Below are 18,268 nucleotides of genomic sequence, written 5' to 3' on the forward strand. Positions count from 1 at the left end.
CTCACATAGCCATAGTATGTAGTTTAACCCTGCAGTCATATTCCGTTCTGCAAGACTGCAGGATGCCACTACACATAACTTATTTTTTACTGTCTGTTAACAATAGCATGTGTTATACTGGTGGTCTGTACCACCGCAAACCTTTCTTCTCCTGTTGGGCACGCTCAATGCATTTTCTAGTCTGTGTTCCTGGCATTGCAGGCCCACCTGCAACCTACTTCCTGGACGATTCTGTAGCCTACTCCACCTCTCCAACCTGCAGTGTTCTCCTTCCTACTTCCTTGTGGCTGTGCTTCTCCTCCTGCATTCTATAGGGCACTCACACATGGTCAGCATACCCTAGTTTTTCTCAGCCAATGGCAGGCCATATAGCATATTTAAGGTAATTTTCCTTTTGGGAATATGCCTGAGCTATAGGTTCTAGTAGTCTACTGCCCTGCAAATATGTGCTGTATTATCATGTGTCTGCCCACGTAATGACTTTTACCTGATCTCTGGTTCCCAACTCACTCTCAGTGCTGCTTGGAGTCCAGTACATACATTGCAATTTTTTATCCACAGTGTGTTGGGTGATTTCTGACTAAATTCAATTAGGTATGAGGGGTGTATGGAGCAGGATTACATAATACAGCTGATACCCAGCTGCAATGATTGGCATAGGAGATCCTGGCCATTTAACCCCTTATATGCCATGTCAATAGTGACTGAGGCATCTGAGAGGTTAGTCAGAGGGAGGTATCTGCCTCAGACCTCCAATTGGATAACTTGTTATGAAATTGAAATTCCATCCTTTGGCAGCTTCAGGGCCCTGTAAAGCCTGTTATTTAGCACCTATCAGAGTGGTCAACTATATTAAAGAATACCTAAAACTTCATGCAAACCAAGGAAGGTGCAGGCAGTTTTCTTAGAGCTCTTTGCACCTTGTGTTTGCATTTGCTCTGTTCTACTTTTGAAGCAAGCAGAGTATGGATCCTATATACTTTCTATGGATCCATACTCTGCACGCTCCAAAATCAGAGCAGGGCAGATGCAAGTTGAAGCTACAAAGCACTCCGAGAAGTGCCTCTACATTTTCTGTGCTTTCCGTGATGGGTTTAGGTACATTTTAAGTCCCCTAAAGGAACTAATAAAAAATAAACATTATTTTCTCTGTGTCACGAACCAGCGGGTGTAAACCCACTGTGCCATGCTTCCTACCTCATCTGGGCATTGTCTAAGTGAGCCCCTTGTTCTTCACAGTACCCCTGATGGTGGGGATAGGCTTTCCCAAGAGGAACACCGGGTCGCTACTATTTGAGGAGGATAGGCACACGAGGCAGCTGGTCCAGGTGGACCAGGAGGTGCCAGAGGTACAGACGTAGTCAGCAGGCCGAGTCATAACCAGGAGCATCAGTGCAGGACCGAAGGATGAGGCAGAGGCGTAGTCAAACAAGTAGGGTTGAGCGAACCCCAACTGTAAAGTTTGGGTTCGTACCGAACTTTAGGATTTTTGGACCCCAGACCCGAACCCGAACATTTCGGTAAAAGTTTGGGTTCGGTATTCGGCTATTTTATGGAGCTTTTTGAAAGCTGGAGTCACATAGCGCTGCACGCCACTCTGCTCTAAATAGTGTAGGGATAGGATGCTGCTGCTGTGAGGGAGAGAATAGGACAGAATCTTTATTCAGAAGTGCTTGCTAACTCAGCGATCTACCTAGATTTTGTTTTGTGGGTCAGTATACAATCTTTTTACCCTGCCCTGAGCCCAGTGACCCAGAAAAATAACTTTTAACAGTCTGTTAGTTAGGTGGGCAGCGGTGGTGGCCATTTTTATGCAAGTTCTGTGCAACAGCACAGCATATGTGCATTTGTGACAATCAAATAGAAGCTTGAACTATTGCTTATATATATATTTATTTATTTTTTATTTGTACATATTTTATTTTATGTAATTTTACTAATTTGTCTGTTACATATACGGGTGAAATTCACCAATTTATGGGTGTGATGTACCCCTGCTGTACCTAGTAGACAGGTAAACAAATTTCACTAATTTTTCTGTTACATTCTCGGGTGAAATTCACCAATTCTTGGCTGTGATATACCCCTGCTATACCTAGTAGATAGGTAAAAACATTTCACTAAGTTGTCTGTTACATTCTTGGGTGACATTTGACCATTTTTGCTGTGATTAAACCCCTGCTCTGCATAGATGATAGGGACATAAATTTCAAAAAATCGTTTGTTACAAGGTAACATTTTACCAATTTTGCCATATACAAACCCCTGCTCTGCATAGGTGACAGGGAATTAAATTTCTAAAATTCTTCTTTAATTGATGCGCGCCCCCTCCTTTTATTCAATGCTTAAACTTTAACAACTTGTCCCACATTTACGCTTCAATAATTTGTCCCACTTTTCCGCTCGATCATATTTAATTTTTTTAAAATTAACCTCCCTTGAATGTGGTCTCTCTTTCTCACGCTCCCTCTCCGGCGTGGTACCCGTATTCGCCGATTACCGTGATCAACATGGTAGACTCAGAAAAAACATCAAAAGTTGATATCCAAGAGAAGATATCCAAATGGATCGTGGACGTCACGGTGACGTGTGATCAGGCAGAAGTTATCTAGAGTCAACAAAGTGACAGCAGGGCCTCTCCTGTCTAACGTTTCCAAATCCTAACTACCCCAGTGACATCCCCTATAGTTTTTTATTAATCATTCCAATAACAAAAGTTGATAGAGCAGATATCCAATTGGATCGTGAACACCACAGGGACGTGCGACATGATGGGGCAGTATGTGTGTACATGCCTACACGAACTGACTGATGGGTCTGCCCCCTGTAACTTCTGGGTCTCCAAATTGGACACATGGCCTGAGCTTGCCCTTTACGCCTTGGAGGTGCTGGGCTGCCCTGCAGCCAGTGTATTGTCAGAACGTGTGTTTAGCATGACTGGAGGGGGTTATCACAGGTTATATTTCCCAATGTTTTGGGGAGCACCCTAATTTAAAAAAATAAAAATAAATGTAAAACCAAAAAGCAGTGTAGGCTACCTCCTCCACCTCAGCTTCCACCTACACCGCCACATCCACTGCCTCGTCAACCTTCTACTCCATATGGACCTCATCCTCCTAGATCAAGATTGTAATTTTTTATTTTTATGCATTATGTTATTTAAAGTCATCTCCCTATCCACATTTGTTTGCAGAGCCCTTGCCATGCTCTTAACCACATTTTGCTGCCATTTGCATGACATTTTTAGAGCCATTTTAGTGCTCAAAAGCTCAGGTCCCCATTGACTTCAATGGGGTTCGGGTTCAAGTTCGGGTCCCGAGCTCAAACTTTTTTGTGAAGTTCGGCCGAACCCGTCGAACCCGAACAGCCAGGTGTCTGCTCAACTCTACAAACAACCTATAGGTCAGGGCAGGTGGCACCGGAACAGGTCAGGCAGTCCAGGTCAGCAACAAGAGATTCATGGCAAGCAGGCAGGGATAAAACAAGTCCAGAAACACAAGCACGGGTCAGGTATATAGGAACACAAGCAGATATATCAGCAACCTTTGTAGGACACAAGGACCTTGACACTCAGGCATCTGGGAAGGCATGCAGAATATATACATGCAGTAGGGCTAGGATTGGTCAGTGAGGTCACACGATCTAACCCATAAAGCACAGGAAATGACGTGCGCCGGCCCTTAAGGAAGTGCTGCAGGGAAGAAGCAGCAAGCATGCCGTGGCCAGGGCTGAAAGGAAACTGTGGAGCGGATCCCAGAACATACAGTAAGGACAGAGTCCAGGAATGCAGAAGTGAATGGGGAAGCACAGGCAGCAGATCACCGCTGAACATGGCACCCAGGACCGCAGCGGTAAGCTGGAGAACAGTGGCGCCTTGCACTTTATCAGAAAATGTCTGACTTAAAAAAAACAAACAAAAAATGACTAAATTGCTGGTTTTATTTGTCACATTGCCCCATGAAAAAAATTATATAAAATTGATCAAGATAGTACTAATAAAAATTACAATTGCAAGCCCTCACACAGCTCTGTAGACCAAATATAAAAAGATATGGGTGTCAGAATATGGGGCTGCAAATAAAATTAAGATTTTTTTTTCATAGGACTATTTTTTTAAAGTAGTTAAACATAAAAGCTGACCTGCAGAATAAGCTTGTGCAATATTCAAGTTGAGAGCAGCACAATACCCCTCATGAAACAAGAATGCAACAGATCGTCTCACCAACCGATCCAGATCTGTTGTTCAATATACATCCACAAATATACAGTAGATACTGGTTACTGGTTACATCATTACTATCTTTAGAATACGTTTTTGATGTCGTTGTGTTGCATTGTCGTCGTCGTCGTCCCCCTTGCCAGTTGCACACCATCAATTATGTATTGCTGTTCTCATAATAGCATTCCCATTATGAAACACCTTTTATAAAATTATTCCAAAAAGTTATATTTCATGTTTACGCAGGCAGTATGACAGAATGGGGTACTTACAAATTGTTTTTTTTTTTTAACCCCTTATTGACCAGGCTCATTTTCACCTTAAGGACCAGGCCATTTTTTGCAAATCTGACCAGTGTCACTTTATGTGTGAAGAACTTTAAAACGCTTTTACTTATCTAGGCTATTCTGAGATCGTTTTTTCCTCACATATTGTACTTCATGACACTGGTAAAATGGAGACATTCCCCATAATGACCCTATTTTGGAAACTACAGCCCTCTATGTATTCAAAACTGATTTTACAAACTTTGTTAACCCTTTAGGTGTTCCACAAGAGTTATTGACATATGGAGATGAGGTTTCAGAATTTACATTTTTTGGCTCAATCCATTTTCAATCCATTTTTTCCAGTAACAAAGCGAGGGTTAACAGCCAAAAAAATGTAATATTTATTGCCCTGATTCGGTAGTTTATAGAAACACCCCATATGTGGTCCTAAACTACTGTACGGGCACACGGCAGGGCATAGAAGGAAAGGAACACCATATGGTTTCTGGAAGGCAGATTTTGCTGGATTGGTTTTTAGACACCATGTCCCATTTGAAGCCTCCTGATGCACCCCTAGAGTAGAAACTCCAAAAAAGTGACCCTGTTTTGAAAACTACGGGATAAGGTTGCAGTTTTATTGGTACTATTTTAGGGTATATATGATTTTTGGTTGCTCTATACTACACTTTTTGTGAGGCAAATTAACAAAAAATAGAAATTCTGAAATTTCATCACTATTTGCCATTAACTCTTGTGGAACACTTAAAGGGTTAAAAAAAAGTTTGTAAAATCAGTTTTGAATATGTTGAGGGGTGTAGTTTCTTAACTGGGGTTCACTTTTTGGAGTTTCTACTCTAGGGGTGCATCAGGGGGGGCTTCAAATGGGAAATGGTGTAAAAAAACTGCCTTCCAAAAACCATATGGACTTCCTTTCCTTCTGTGCCCTGGCGTGTGGCCATACAGCAGTCTATGACCACATATGGGGCATTTCTGTATACTACAGAATCAGGGCAATAAATATTGAGTTTTGTTTGGCTGTTAACCCTTGCTTTGATATGGAAAAATTTGATTTTTTTAATATTTACAACGTTCATCTGACAGGTTAGATCATGTGCTATTTTTATAGAGCAGGTCCTTACGGACGCGGCAATACCTAATATGTATACTTTTATTTATTTAGGTTTTACACAATAATATCAATTTTGAAACAAAAAAAATAATGTTTTAGTCTGAGAGCCATAGTTTTTTTAGTTTTTAGGCGATGTGTATCAGTTTTGCAGGATGAGATGACGGTTAGATTGGCACTATTTTGGGGTGCATATGACTTTTTGATCGCTTGCTATTACACTTTTTGTGATGTAAAGTAACAAAAAATAGCTTTTTTGACACCGTTTTGTGTTCATCTGAGGGGGTTAGGTCATGTGGAATTTTTATAGATAAGGCTCTCATGGACATGGCAATACCTAATATGTATGCTTTTTTTTTATTTATTTAGGTTTTACACAATATCATTTTTGAAACAAAAAAAAAACGTTTTAGTGTCTCCATAGTCTGAGAGCCACAGTTTTTTTTACATTTTTTGGCGGTTGTCTTATGTAGGGTATCATTTTTTTGCAGAATGAGATGACCGTTAGATTGGCACTATTTTGGGGGCATACGACTTTTTGATCGCTATTACATGTTTTGTGATGCAAGCTGACAAAAAATGGCTTTTTTTACACAGTTTTTTCTTTTTTTACGGTGTTCACCTCAGGATTTAGGCGATGTAGTATTTTTATAGAGCAGTTTCTTACAGACGCGACAATACCTAATATTGGAAGTAAGGTGGGCAGAATTTCTATTTCATCATAGTTTTTATTTTTTATCGCGTTCACAGTGAGGGGAAAGTAACATGACTATTTTATAGATCAGGTCATTACGGACACGGTGATAGCAAACATGTGTAGGGAATTTTATTTTTAACATTTTTAATCAGTGATAAGTGTTTTTTTATTTTTACTTTTGTTTTACTTTTTTTGCATTTTCTTTTTACCCAGACCCACTTGGTTCTTGAAGATCCAGTGGGTCTGGATGTCTGTATAATACAATACAGTACACTATATAGCGTACTTTACTGTATTTTCACTTTACTTATTCTGATCAGACTGTGAAGGCGTCCGGTTGCCATGGTAACCATCACTCGCTGCTACAACAGAGCAGCGGGTTATGGGGAGGGAGGGGTGCCCCTCCCTCTGTGATCCTGTCAAGAATCGGGGGCTGAAAAGGCACAGCATCCCCTGATGAGAGAGGGAGGGAGCTCCCTCCCTGTTAACTCCTTCCATATAGCGGTCCCTACGGACCGTGGCATGGAAGGGGTTAAACAGCTGACATCTGTGTGATGATGTCAGCCGTTTTAAGCAGAGTGTCAGCAATGTGCTGACACTCTGCTTGCTAACCGCTCGGCTATCCTGAAAATGAGAGGGAGGGCGGACACAAGGAGGGCTTGCACCCCCCCCCCCCCCCACCACCCATAGAGGGCTGCATGGTGAGGGTAAACATTAAAAAAGGCATTTTGAAGTTTCTGATCCCCGCGGTCATGGATCGCGGGGATCAGAAACTTCCAAAAGCGCTGCAAACCGCAGGTCTGAATTGACCTGCAGTTTGCAGCGATCTCAGCAGGCACCCAGTTCCGATCAAAGGTACGCCCTGTTAATGTTATGCATTAAATAACCAGTATAGTTTTGTATGGATACATCGGGGTTAACAACCCTGACTCTGCCCCTCTAGGAAGCTATTAGAGGGAGTTAGGTCTACCCCTATTTTATTCAGTTTCTAGCTGAGGAAGTGAAAGGAGTTACATGTACTATACCTACATCACAGATAATCACTATATCTGAGAGATCCACGAAACCATCTTTACTCTACAGTACTACAGAAATAGAGAGAAAGAAAGAACTAAGAAGGTCTAGAATCTGCATGACCAATGATTGTCTTCAATGTTGTTTATGGCTGATAGAGACTTTACTGCAGTGAGAGAAACATTGCTAATACACCCTTCCACACTTTGATATGGGCCTGGCCAGCCATATCTTAATCTTTATCTTTATTGTCAGCCTTAGATTCTGCAACAAGGGACTTTGGAAAAATAAAGTGAAAGAGTACTACAATCCCCATCATTGCTTACACGTATATCCATAATCGCTATCTGGGATGATTTGCACTGTGAATTCTTTGGAACTGTGTCTGGTACTGTTAGATGGAGTACAACTCCTCTTCTGCACTTTACTAAAAACAGACTATTGACTGCAACTGTAGTATGTATTCAGCTTTTTATTGGTACCTCATATTGCCAAGAACCCTATGTAGACTTCGTTTAGGGCTATTCTAGTGTAGAGATGTCCCGAAAATAGCTTGTTCGCGTTCGCCGCTGCGATGTTTGGTCCGCATCCTATACGTCATCATTGAGCAAACTTTGACCCTGTACCTCACAGTCAGCAGACACATTCCAGCCAATCAGCATACCCTCCCTCCCAGACCCTCCCACCGCCTATCAAAAAGCAAGGACAGCATCCATCTTAGATTAATTCTGAAGCTGCAGTGTCACAAAGTTGTAATTGCAATGCGATTAATACAGGTTATATTAATCGCATTGCGATTACAACTTAGAGCTGGGTTCCTAATGGTTATATTGATAGAATATAACGAAGGCTGAGAATATAGTGCTATATTCGTTGTCAATTCTAGCAATACAACCATTAGGAACTCAGATCTCAGTTGTAATCGCAATGCGAATAATGCAGGTTATATTAATCGCATTGCGAATTCAAGCTAGCGAATGCAAGCTAAGTTCCTAATGGTTGTATTGCTAGAATTGACGAATATAACGAATATAGCACTATATTCTCAATCTTCGTTATATTCTAGCAATACAACCATTAGGAACCCAGCAGCTCTAAGTTGAATTCGCAATGCGATTAATATAACCTGCATTAATCCCATTGCGATTACAACTTTCTCAAATCCGACAGTACATTCTAGCATGGAGCCGTTCCCATGGTGATGGGGACGCTCCATGAGCACAGAAGTTGGCAGAAGCTCTAAGTTGAAATCGCAATGCGATTAATTCAAGTTCTATAAATCGCATTGCGATTTCAACAGAACTTCTGCTGACTTCCGTGCTCATGGAGTGTACCCATCACCATGGGAACGACTCCATGCTAGAATGTACTGTCGGATTTGAGACAGTCGATTAATTCAAGTTCTATAAATCTCATTGCGATTTCAACTTACCACACTCTGCGTCAACTATGTAATTTTCCATGGGAGTTTTGCCATGGATCCCCCTCCGGCATGCCACAGTCCAGGTGTTAGTCCCCTTGAAACAACTTTTCCATCACTATTGTGGCCACAAAGAGTACCTGTGGGTTTTCAAATTCTCCTTCCTATTGATGTCTATTGCGGTTCGCCCGGTTCACACGTTCGCAAACATTTGCGGAAATTTGCGTTCGCCGTTCGCGAACAGAAAATGTTATGTTCGCGACATCACTATTCTAGTGTGAACCTATTTGCTTGATATGTATAATCAGGTTCTGATATTATCATAGCCGGATACTACTCATGCTGGATTGGCTGATACAGCGCTGGGCCGTGATGCGCTGTGCGCCGGGTCACGCGGGGACGCCGCTACATTTCCTTGGGAGGCAGGCTAGAACGCATTACTTGCGTTCCACCCCTCCTCCGGATGAATGCGGCGCCTCCATGATGTACTCGGCGCACATCATCAGGTACAAGCGCTCGATAAATAGGTATCAGCTGCAATATATAATTAGCCTATACCTTGAAGCTACATGGGGGGTATAAAGAGGGGGCCATGACCACACTTCATTAACTTCCTGACGAAGCTGAGACGAAACGCGCATCGCGGTTCCAGCCTGTCCCGTGTCCGCTGTCTCTGCCCTCCATCATGTCTCTTGGTATGTTACGACTTTCCAGCAGGTGCCTATGGGCGAGTTTTAGTTTATAGCCTCTGCTAGATGGTTTTATGTTTGGGGACTTATTTATTTGAGTATGTCAGATAGATATTGTGTAACTTTTTTGTTACTATTTATGTATCACTAAGGGTCCTATACCTATATATACTCTCTTAATGGCTATGCAATGGAGTGATGATCACAGTCACTTGTAGTGGTTAGTACCAGATACTGCTTACTTGTAAATCACCCCACTGCATATCACACATACACCTGACATGTGTTCCACCTTTTTGGCGGGTTATCGAGACACCGGCCTGGGGACTACGGCATCCAGGTTGTTTGCTGACTTTTTCAAATAAATTCTGTGTAATCTTTTATATCTGTGCAATCATGATCTATTTATGATATAATAAAGTATATATATTTTTAAATATACTGGGCATTCTATGGTTGTTTTTTAGCAACACTTTTAGGATTGTATTGACTGCAACTGGCCTGATTAGTGAATCCAGCACTATTCACCGGCATAGCACCTAAACCTCCTGCCTTGTACCAGTACCAAACTGCTAACACCAAGTGCTTCCCAACTACCATCAGGCAGGAGCCTCATCATCAAACGGTGCATCCTCCTGTCACTGTCCAGCCCTAGAGAGCATTAGTGTGAGCATTCTCACTGTGAATAACTTTGCAGCACAGATCCACTGCTTCTTCCATCCTCTGTTCTTCCCAGGCTTTCAGCACTCATATCAGCATATTTAAAAGGCATCTGTCAGCAGATTTTACCTATGAAACTGGCTGACCTGTTGCATGTGCGCTTTGCAGCTGAAGGCATCTGTGTTGGTCTCATGTTCCTATGAGCCAGCATTGCTGAGAAAAATGATGTTGTAGTATATGCAAATCATCCACTAGGAGCAACAGGGCGTTTCACTTACACCTGGATGCTCTGTTCTCTCTGCAACTGCCGTGACCTCTGCACATTGACAGAGTCAGACAGTGTAAATGTGATCACACCTGGACTTGTCAATCAAAGTGCAGAGGATGCTGCATTTGCACAGAGAGCTGAGCCTCTAGGTGTGACGGGAACAACCTTGTTGCTCCTAGAGACTCATTTGCATATATTTTTCTCAGCAATGCAGGCACATATGAACATGGGACTAACACAGATGTTTTCAGCTGCCAAGCGCATATGCAACAGGTTAGATGGTTTCATAGATACATATGTCCTTTAAATGGTATGTGTTGCTTATATTTATTCTGGCAGTTAAAGGGGTTATCCACTTTTGTAATATTTATGACTTATCCTCAAGATAGGTCATCAATATCAGATGGGTGGGGGGGGGGAGGGGGGCAATGAGAGTGCAGCGCTCATATAATTGCTTTTTTTTTTTAAATACGTTCACACAGTGTGCAGTCTGACATTCAGCATAAACCATCCCTGTCTTCCAAATAAGTGGACAGTTTCTTGTAGTCTAACTTGTTATTTTATACCTAGCCACTATTTAGGTTTGCTCTTATTCCCTTTATGCTGCACTCGCAATGCAAACCCTGTTTCAGTTTTTGCCGTGTAGGTTTTCTTTTGATTGCTGACTCAACCGTTATTTATGCTGTATCTTTTGGTCATTGGTCGGTCATTTTACTGTATATTATCTATCCCATTGATCACCATTATTTTTTTACATTTGACACGTGTGCTATCCCAGGGTGGCGCTCTTTTTTCTGCTTCCATTCACTTTTTGCTTCATACTTTTTTTTTATCTTACAATAAAATAATATTTTTATTTTTGGTACCATGAGCTCTGTTTTCTTGTTTTTTCGACTAACTTGTTTATTGGTAAAACTGGGTTGTTTGATTGATTGATTGGCAAAACAGGATTGTTTGGTAAAACTATAAGAATACAATTAACATGAATAAGTATATAGCATAGCATGTACCTTATCTAACAGTTATAACAACTTTTTCTAGGTAACAATGTTAATTTAACTGAACAGCTCTGCAGAACATACTGTGCCAGAAACAAAGATAGTTAGATCTCTCACCAGATATGATTTTACCAGGATGGTGGAGTTTAAGAAGGAGATATGCAGGAGGACAGCTGCTACTGTGTCCTGGAGACATTACTTTCCCAGGATGCTTTGCACTCCACAATGTTTTGCACCACCCACACTGCAGTATCTTAGCAACAAGAAAAACAAGGTGCAAGGCAATTTAACACTGCTGGGTGGTGCTATAAACACATTTATCACTACAGAAATACCAAAACTAATGCAGACATAATCTGTAATGATTCTCAACTCTGCTGGGCAGAACACTCCCCATCTGGCTTCAAGAGATGCCACTACTGAATCCTCCTTTCTTAGCAACCCATTTTGGTCAATGGTGGGATCAAGCTTCTTCAAAGCGCTATCCTTGGAGACTGTTTGACCTTTGATAAGATGGTCAATTTCCTTAGAATAACATTCATGTTGTATAGTGCAAATTATTATGTTTCTGACCTTTTCTAAATTAGCAGTGGTAAAGGCATGTTTGCAGGGATGTCAATCTTTGCAGGGTATCTGACTTATGGGTAATATCGATTTATAAGACTGAGCTATATGAACTAGACAGGCTATAGCACGAACAAGCGACATCCAGGTGGAGAGCCTGTCAAAGTGATGAGATTTGAGTTGGTGGTCGAAAGTCACTGTGCGCAGAACAGATACTTCAGGTCAGATTTCCTCATTGGCATCTGGGTCTACCAATTTGAACGTGTCGGATCCAATACTGCAAGACGTTGAACGGTACAGGAATGCAGGACCCATAAACCATGTTGTGTCCTTAAGGTGGTTCGCTGCGACAGATCTAGTTGCATGGTCTTCAGGATTCTGCTGTGTATGCACATAGTGCCACTTTTTAGGACAAGTGGATCTCCTGATCCTAAGCACCCGATTGCAGACATAGACGTAAAAGCATCTGGTTTCATTGCAAATATATCCTATGACTACCTTGCTGTCTGTAAAAAACTCAACTTCTTCGATTTTCAGGTTCATTCCTGATGTTATTAGTTCAGCCAACTCCACTGCAAGCACAGCAGCACAGAGCTCCAGTCTGGGAATCGTGTGTTTGCGGAGTAGCGCCAGTGTGATCCGGCTCATGACAAACTCTATATGACATTGTTCTTTGACAGCAATGGTCTTTAAGTATGCTACAGCTGCAATTGCCTTGACTGAAGCATTGCAAAAGATATACAGTCTTTGCATCTTGATTTCAGTAGACGGCACGGAAGCATACGGTCGTGCCACATGAAGGCTGGACAAAGCTTCGTGAGACTTCTTCCAACCTGTCCATAGGTCCTTTTTCTCAGCGGGAAGCGGTTCATCCCAATTGGATGTCTCTGTGGTTTAAGTCTCTTACATCATTTTACCTTGGATGGTAACAGGCGCTACGAATCCCAGCAGTATATAAGCTGCAGGGGAATGACTGTTTCGGAAGATGTGCACTCTCATTTGGTACTCTACAATGTCTTCATTGGGCTCATTGTTGCGGTACCAGAAGAACGTCAAGTAGTTTCTGTGTTCTGCCTTGACAAGGAAGTAGTGGAACATCTGTTGTACGCCGGCCATGCTACGTAATCTCTGCAGAAGTGGAGAAGTACTGCACTTCTAGAAATCGGTTGTTGAGGTCTGGACCAGACAGTAAGACGTTGTTTAGCGAGATGCCTTCACACCTGGCGCTCGAGTCAAATACTACTCTTATCTGCCCTGTTTTATTAGGATGATGTACGCCGAATATGTGTAAATAGTAAACTAACACTCCTCAGAGTCTCGGACCATGGGTGCCATTTCTGCATGGTTGTTCTGGAATGTTCTTTCCATAAAGCTAAATAAATGTTCTCTCATCTCTGGTGTCCTCTGAAGTTTGTGCTTGAGGGAGATAAATTGACTGTAGACAAGTTCTTTGTTGTCAGGTAAGCGTTGTCTCCGGGGTTTAAATGGGAAAGGTGCAATCCAGCTTTTTGACTTTTACTATTCCTTAAACCATGATCTCCAAGAACAGCCTGTCTTCTATGGACATTACGACCCTGTTGTTCTTGTCTTCTATTGACATTGCGATCCTGTTGTCTTCTCTTGTCCTGTGGCAAACTGCGCAGCTTAAGTGATCTTGCTCACTATTGAAGGCATGGTCTTCACAGGAGATATCTGCGAAAGGATAAGGCACAGGAGCACTGTGTGGCAGTTCTTTTATCAGGAAACTACTGTGACATGGCTGGAATGGCTGTGACATTTTCAAGTGTGTTGTTGAGCATACTGTTGACAGAGGTCGGCTTGTGTGCTCCTCCTAGACAGACGTCTACTATGATGACCCATCCTAGGTCAAGTCTCCGGGTGTATGGAGCGTTTTGGGAACCGTTAATCTGTCCTCTAGCCTTGTGAACTCGTAGTATGTTTCTTCCAAGGAGTCCTATACTAAATTGAGTGTGCGGATTACAAATCCAAAAAGTCAGAATTGCTGTAACACGTCAAGAAATTTTGCTATGCATAAGTATGCCTAAATGAATTTAGCACTTGGAAAGCATTGAATAATTATGAACAGAATGAGTTTTACTCCAACAATTACCTGATCTACATCAAAGTTTGCATAGTAAACAGTGTATGAAAATGTAACGGAATAACAAAATTTCAAAAAGTCTTGTTTTTCAGTTTAAAAGTCTTACTTCAACAAGGCCCAGTACTGTTAGAAGTGCTTCAGTCATCTGGTTTTGTATTTGTGAACGGTCATATTTCCCTGTTGCAAAAAACAGCAGTAGTCTCCCATCATTTTGGGATTCCAGCGGTTCTCCATTGTAGAAGTATCTTTATGGGACCGCTTTCCATGTTCGTCACTTACGTGTCTCAAATTGGGTGGGAAAAAGTCAAGATGGAAATGCAAGCAATTCACTTTCAATGACATTCAGCAGCCAAGTTGTTCATATGCTGTAAGCATGTTGTCTACTGAGTCAGCATAGTTTGTAGCTCCTCTGTTCCCAAGGAAGTTCTGCACTACTAGCACAAATGCATCCCAAGCTGCAAGTTCCAGAGGGTTGAGATTTGTTCGGAATGTGTCACCATGCATTAGTTTGTTGATTTTGGGGGCCAATAAAAATTCTGGCCTTTATTTCAGCATCAGTTTTCAGTGTGCTAAACTTCTCCTTCAAATACTGGCAACCATTTCCATCACGATCAAGTACAATTACACAATTTTTCATTAAACAAAGTTTAATGTGAAAAGGTGAAAGATAAACTTGAAGTGGATCGACCAGTGATCTGTGTTGTACATTGTATTGACCAATTGGTTGCTCGACTCTGAGAGGCCACTGTCTCATTTTGTATTGATTGTTGTCATCACTACTGTTCCATAGGCACAAGAAACACATATGCTTTGTGTACCCTAACTATAGGCCAAACAGGAGTGCTACCACTTTCAGGTCAGCACAAATTTTAATCATTTTCAAAATGAACTACATAGAAGGATCGGTCTCTTTCATTCCATCCGCATGAGCCAATGGAACAGATGTTTTTTCGTTACCATTGTGCAACAAGACAGCTTTCAAACTTGTTTTCCTAGAGCCTATGAATAGCGCCCATTCATCGGGAACATGTGTACCATCTAATTCCATCATAAGACCATTTACATCAGTACAGAAACAGACATTGCTTTCCATTGCATAGTATGCAGCTAACTTGGTGTGTTTAATGATGAAAGTGTGAAGTTGTGGTGCCTCATTGTAGCAAATTCCATTCCTGAAGTCTAAAAGCTAGCAGTTCTGACTTTTCTTTAGATAATGACAGATCTCTTACCAGAAAATCTAAATCCGCAAGTGCGGCTGACCCTCCAGTTGTTTTGGATCAGGAAATAGATTGTGACAATCAACATCATCTTCTTCATCAAGATCAGAACCGTCTGTTTCAATTGCCGTTCCTGCTATGGGAGGGGCAGGCACTGGATATTCTTCATTGTGTGGTACTGGTTTAAGAGCAGACTTACAGTCAGGATACACAATTTGTGACTTGTTTCTTTTTGAATATCTGGCAATTTTAGTCATGCAAAAGTAACAGTCTGAATGTTGATTTTTCTGCTCACGCCAAACCATAGGCACTGCAAAAGCCATTCCTTTTACCATTCAACCACTGCGTTAGCCCAGAGTAACACACAGTGCAACAAACATGAGGTGCCCAGCTTTTATCCTGATTTCCAATTTTACAGTCAAAGTAATACTTGTAAGCAAGATGCACTCGCTTTGTCAGATTCTTGTGCTGATCATAAGTAGTGTACTTGCCACATATGTAGCAGACATTGTCTGGATCGTTAACACATTTGCGTTTATCCATCTTAAGTTTCAAAACTGATAGCACTATAACAGATTACTTTATCAAAATCTCTCCAGCTTGCCTTATATACTTACTGCTGGCATCAGCCTGGATATGTCCATTGGAATATTTCCAATATAATGCATTAATATTATAACTGAATAGGCTTTGCATGTATAATAAAATCTAGACGTGTCAGGCAAATTCTAGTTCATATTTGGAATCAGCGCGCTCATTTTAGTATAAATCACATGTTTTTCTCTCAGTAGCAACATCATTGTTGAGCGGTGTTATCAGGGCTTCTGGGTCAAGTTCCGGTATCAGATGAGCTATATCAGTGACGGTGAACCTTTTAGAGAGCGAGTGCCCAAAATGCAACCCAAAAGTCACTTATTTATCGCGAAGTGCCAACATGGCCATTTACCCTGAATACTAATATAACATATCTTCCATGTACTTTATCATTTATCTATAATAGCCTGCCTACATTCAGTGAGCTGTCTGTGCCATTCATAGCATGCCCTGCACTGATGAATGGCAGAAAAACTCTAAGGCATAGTGTTACACCTTGGACTTCTTCCAGGGTGCGGGTGCCTACAGAATGGGCACTGAGTGCCGCCTCTGGCACCCGTCTATAGGTTCGCCATCACTGAGCTATATGCTTCAGGTGGGGGTGGTATGCGGCCACCTCTGGTATAGTTATCTCAGACAGGTTGTCAGGTATGCGATTGCACTCCGGTATGATTGGTAGGGACAGGCAGGTCTGACCATCTATGGATTCTACCTTGTACCCAGTTGCCTTCCTCCCCGCCGCCTCAACGGTACCTGCACATGTCCTTAAGGAGTAGGGAGAACTGAGCCCTATGTTGATTAATGTGTCAAAGAAGGTGGATTTAGCTAAAGACCTATTGCTTTGATAATCTAAGATTGCATATACCTTGATCGCCTTATCTCGGTGACCACCCGGATAAACTCTGACAAGGCAAGTTTTTGAGCAGGGCTTCCCTCTTGCAAGTCTTTTACCGATCTCAGTACAGTGAGAAGTGACTTCTGCGGTGTCTCCGTCAGTGTCTATCTGCTTACCATCATGCTCTTCTGCTTGGGGAGATATCTGAGAGGGTGGTCCAGCGTGTAAAGTCATGTTGTGTTCTGTGCTACCGCATTCTGTGTATGTCACACTGACCTTACCGTTCCTGGCGAAGTGCGATGTTGTAGAGCAGCACCCAAAGCAGATTTTTTTGAGGAATTCTTTGCGGTCCTCTAAAGACTTCTCCCTGAAGGCTCTGCATTTTAGTAGAGGATGTGGTTTCTAGTGCAGGGGGCATTCTTTGGTAAGATCTTTGAGTTTCTTCTCTTCTTGAGAAGACTTAAACGGCTTGTAAGGAGAACCTGTGGAGGAAACGTTAGTTTTGTGGACTGCCACTGGTGTTTTATGAGATTTGACATGACAATGTAAAGTCAAAACTAATCAGGGCACTATAAATTCTGAGGGGTGCTAATGGGGGCATTATTAATTCTGGGGGACACTTATGGGGGTATTATTATTACTGGGGGCAATAATGGGGGAATGAATATTACTTGGGGCTCTAATGGGAGCACTATTAATTCTGGGGGCACCAATGGGGGAATTATTAATTCTGGGGGGCACTAATTGGAGCATTAATATGATTGGGGTGCATTAATGGGGGCATTATTAATTCTGGGGGGACACTAATGGGGATATTACTATTTATGGGGGCACTAATAATTCTGGCGTGCTCTAATGGGGCATTGTTACACTGGGAGGCGCTAATGGGGGCATTATTAATTCTGGGTGGCACTAATTGGGACATTATTAATACTGGGAGCCACATTATAACATAGCGACTTTGCACCCTGTGTTTGGGGTGTGGCTTAACTTGGCCGGTATTTTTTGTTGGAAAAGGTAGCAACTCTATGGGTGCCAAAGGTTCTATTAGGCACATGGGTATAAAAGTCTAGCCTGTCTGGTCCAATTGCACAGAAGAACTACTGTAGCACACATTTTTGAGAAAGCTAATGCTGAGAACACACAGCGCATCACAGCTTGCCCTGCGTATGGGGCTGCATAGCTGAATAGTAGACAATATTAGGCAAGTAGGTTTAGCTGCCTTTGAAAGTCAGGACTAGAGATGGCTTTGCGGTTTGCCCGGCGGTCGTTTCGCAGCGAACTTTGTGTGTTCACGATTCGCCGAACATTTCAACATATGGCAATATTCGCACCTGCCATATTCTTTTACATTGTCAAGAACTTTGACCCATGACACATCCATCAGGTGGTACAGGACAGCCAATTGAGACGTTTCAGCACATGGACATACCCCCTACCCTATAATAAACCTGATCTGGCCGCCATTTTACATTCAGTCTTTTGCCAGTGTAGGGAGTGGTTGCTGTGTGGAGCAGGGACAGGCTGTTAGGGACACCAAATGCTAGCTAATAGGGCCACAAAAGTCATTTTAAGCACTAGTATAGGTGTGCTATCG

The 18,268-nt window shown here is 42.1% G+C and overlaps 1 protein-coding gene across 6 annotated transcripts in view; it reads left to right on the plus strand.

The window, feature by feature from the left end:
• Nucleotides 1-18,268, plus strand: part of LOC122939628 (ATP-dependent translocase ABCB1-like) — a 902,460-nt gene that overhangs the window by 648,186 nt on the left and 236,006 nt on the right. The gene's annotated exons all lie outside the window — the stretch shown is intronic.

Source organism: Bufo gargarizans, chromosome 5, assembly GCF_014858855.1.
Source record: "Bufo gargarizans isolate SCDJY-AF-19 chromosome 5, ASM1485885v1, whole genome shotgun sequence".
In the NCBI taxonomy this organism is placed as follows: Eukaryota; Metazoa; Chordata; class Amphibia; order Anura; family Bufonidae; genus Bufo; species Bufo gargarizans.